A 3951-nucleotide genomic window follows, 5' to 3' on the forward strand; every position below is an offset into this window, starting at 1 on the left:
CTAAAAGGGGTTATTTTTAGTAACAAACACCAATAAAGTCCAAATAAATTTGGTTGTAGTAAGCGGTTGGTCATCAATGCAGGATTATCATGATAGTTGATTTTGCTCACAATAATATCGCTTGAGTAATTATATAATATAAAGTGATAACGAATTAAAAAATACTATATCATAATTTTATTTATTTTTTAACATTATGTGATCAAATGTAGAATTAAGCATAATTTAAAAAAATAGTTTGATGATTAAATTAAAACTGGAATAAGTGGATGACTAAATCCATAGCGTAACATAGAGGAAAGAATAAAAAAATCACAGTGAAAGGGGAGCCGAAATAATCAACAGCCAAAAAATCCAGACCGCATCGGCAGCAAAACAAGAGGGAGAAGCATGAGCAGCAGTCAAGGAAGCTAAAACCCATCAAGCTCCGAATTGGACTTGTATCGACCCAACATCGAAGATTATCTCCCTTCTGGAGCCTCCATTCAGGAACCCCACGGCAAGCTTCGCCTGTAATTTTCACTTCCCCTCTTTTCTCTTGAAAATCAGTAATTATTTGATTATTGGTTCGTTCGTTATAAATTTATTGAAATTGCTTCAGATGTGATTTGCTCGACATTTCTCCCATTTTAACTGAAGCTACTGGTGCATTGTTGATGTAAGCTCTTCTCTATCCCTAGTTCCTTGTAAGAGTTCTGCATGTTTCTCCGGAATGATAGCAAATTCAAGTACTTAATGGTTATTTATATGGGTTTTCGTAAAGTTTGATCTTGATAACTGAGAAGTATGGTGGTTTTTCTTCTTCTCAAGATTTAACTGATTATAGCTGTGTTGTCAACGTGCAGGATTCATTTAGCGGTGTTTTAAGTCGAATTCTCGGAACCGTGGAACTGGAATGTGATTTTTCCTTCTGGTGTTTTGGTGTGGTATTTCGGAACTTGATTTTGTTCCCTGTGAGGTTAGCCTTTTACATCTTCGAATTGTTTAATGCATGATGGTATTTGTTGACTGAAGTTTGCTTGTCTTAGTTTCAGTGTATGGTATGTTGAAATGCTTGGTTTGTATCTGAGTTTCCGTTATGCCGTTTGATCCACAGGGCTCTAGTTTTGACAATAGGATGGATAATATTTCTTTCATGCTTCATTCCTGTGCACTTTCTTCTCAAAGGGAATGATGCGTTGCGGAAAAAGTTGGAGGTGTGAACTTTTATTCATTTCTAGTTCGTCCAGCTTTATTTCTCTTTGTATCTAGGTATATTGTTTGCATGTGTGCTGGTGTGGAAGAAAAGGTTTAAAGTTCTGAACTGGGAGCTTTTATCGTTCTCTCTTTGGAGATTTCCTGTACTTTTCTAGCAAACTTGTTAGTTACCTACTTACCTTTATCCTAGCGCTTTCCATTAAAATTATTATAGTCAAACTTAGTTTGCCATATTTGCTTTTCAGAGGGTTTTAGTGGAGCTAATCTGCAGCTTTTTTGTTGCTTCCTGGACTGGAGTGGTTAAGTACCATGGACCACGGCCTAGCATGCGACCCAAGCAGGTTTATCTTACTCTTCATTCTACCCTTTATATAACTAAGGTTTTGTTTTTTGATTTAGTTTCATCAAGGTTATCTGTCTGCCTTTTTATCGTTAGTACCCTTTATGCTGCCTCTCTCTGGAATTTAGATTATTTGAGCTTTCTCCGTGGATTTAACAGGTGTTTGTCGCCAATCATACTTCTATGATCGATTTCATCATATTAGAACAGATGACTGCATTTGCTGTCATTATGCAGAAGCATCCTGGATGGGTTGGTAAGTAGTAGTGAGAACTTACATACTTGGGAATGATGCATATATATCTTAATGTTGTGATTATTCGTTAGCTGATTACGTCTGTAGCATAGAGATTTTAATGTGTAGGCGATTGTTAATTAGCTGATTATTCTGTTGCATATGGATTTTAATGTTGGAGGGGATTATTTAGTTTGTTGATTACTTTTGTCGCAGGCTCTTCTGAGTATATATTATGAAATATACTTATGTGTCTGCGAAATTCTCCCTTTTCTGTTGTTTTTGTTTGATACAAGCCTCAAGATTTCCTATTGATATCTTATAAACCTTTAATATTATTTCCATTTGTAGGACTGCTACAAAGCACTATTTTAGAGAGTGTCGGTTGTATTTGGTTAACCGTTCAGAGGCCAAAGATCGTGAAATTGTAGCAAAGAAGTAAGTACAATCAGAGTAGGGAAAATGTTTATAAACAATATTATTTTCGTCTCATGGTGTATAAATTTATGAATTTCAGGTTAAGGGATCATAGTCAGGGGGTTGACAATAAACCCCCTCTCATATTTCCCGAAGGGACGTGTGTAAACAATCAATACAGCGTTATGTTCAAGAAGGTATAGCTGTTTGATTATGGGGAGAACTGCTTAAGTTGTCCCTTTCCCGTGCTTCCTATATTCTTTGACATCTTGGTTTTTTTTATGATGTTTAGGGGGCGTTTGAACTTGTTGCACAATTTGCCCGATCGCAATTAAGTACATAAAATTTTTGTTGACGCTTTCTGGAATAGCCGAAAGTAAGGAATCGATCCCTGAGTCTTCAACTGTCCCGCACACATACAAAATGTCTTTTTACATTTTGTAGTTTATGATACCCTTGAAATCATACCAATATTCCATTTCCTACAGGCAGTCCTTCACAATGCATCTGTTGCAGCTTATGACATCCTGGGCTGTTGTTTGTGATGTTTGGTACCTAGAGCCCCAGAATCTAAGGCCCGGAGAAACACCGATCGAGTTTGCGGAAAGGTTAGTTCTATTCTTTATTAATGGAAATCGGGAATTGAGGTCACTGATAAACACGATTCAATTCTTCCCTAAGTTGCAATACCTTCGAGTCAGCTGATGTCCTTTCTATACAGGGTCAGAGACATAATACGTTCGTGCCGGTCTTAAAAAGGTTCCATGGGATGGATATCTGAGTATCCGCCCAAGCCCCAAGCATAGAGAGCGAAAGTAAGACGAAACCTCTTTTATTCCTTCCCTTCTTTCCTGGTCGCCATAAATCTTATATCTTTCGAGATCTTAAATAATAGCTGCAACTATGCGTTCATTCTCCGTAGTTTATTTTTCAATGCATCAACAAATGACCATGTAACAATTCATCCGCTTGCTTGAAACTCAAATCCTTGTCCCCATTAATCTAACCTTAAAACACTAGTCAAATTTATTAGTTGTCAATTATTCTATACCAAAATTCTCGACATATTTTCTGCATGTGGCATGCTGTTCATTATTTACTTTTACGTCTGTAGATCCTATGAATGTGTTTTTCTAAATGGGTTATTGTTGCACTTTGCAGACAACTTAAAACACACTAGTCAATTGGTTATTAGTTGTCATTATTCTATACCAAAAATTCTCGACATATTTTCTGCATGTGGCATGCTGTTCATTATTTACTTTTACGTCTGTAGATCCTATGAATGTTTTTCTAAATGGGTTATTGTTGCACTTTGCAGACAACAAACCTTTGCCGAATCCGTTCTTCGGCAACTGGAAGAAAAGTGATACCGTAATGTACATTTTTTCCAGTTTATGTACGGATAACTTCTGGTCTCTGGTTCAGAACATCTTGTTGGTCCTTTGTAGTTGTGGCTTTTTTTCCCTCCATTTTTGGTTTAAATTGTTGATGGCACAAATAAAACGATGATTAATCAAAGTTATTACAGATCTTGCTCTTTCCCTGTTAGTGTCGCTTTTTTTCGCGTCAAAATAATTCATGCTTGATTTAATATCTGAGCCAGGAAGTAGATGAAGTAAATTGAGTAATGGTGGGAGGGTTTGTAGATGAAACGAGTAAAATAAAAGTAAGGAAATAAAGAGAAGAAAATTAAAAGAAGGTTTAAAAGAGGATTCTAGAAGTCAGTCTTAGGTTTTCGTTTTGATTCAATTTTCTTGGA

General features: G+C 36.3%; 1 pseudogene; it reads left to right on the forward strand.

Annotated features, from left to right (window-relative positions):
- Window positions 1-296: 296 nt before the first annotated feature.
- LOC120129336 lies at window positions 297-3679 on the forward strand (annotated as a pseudogene).
- The last annotated feature ends 272 nt before the right edge of the window (window positions 3680-3951 follow it).

The sequence above is a fragment of the Hibiscus syriacus genome, unplaced genomic scaffold (genome assembly GCF_006381635.1).
Source record: "Hibiscus syriacus cultivar Baekdansim isolate YM2019G1 unplaced genomic scaffold, ASM638163v2 tig00110485_pilon, whole genome shotgun sequence".
Taxonomy (NCBI): domain Eukaryota; kingdom Viridiplantae; phylum Streptophyta; class Magnoliopsida; order Malvales; family Malvaceae; genus Hibiscus; species Hibiscus syriacus.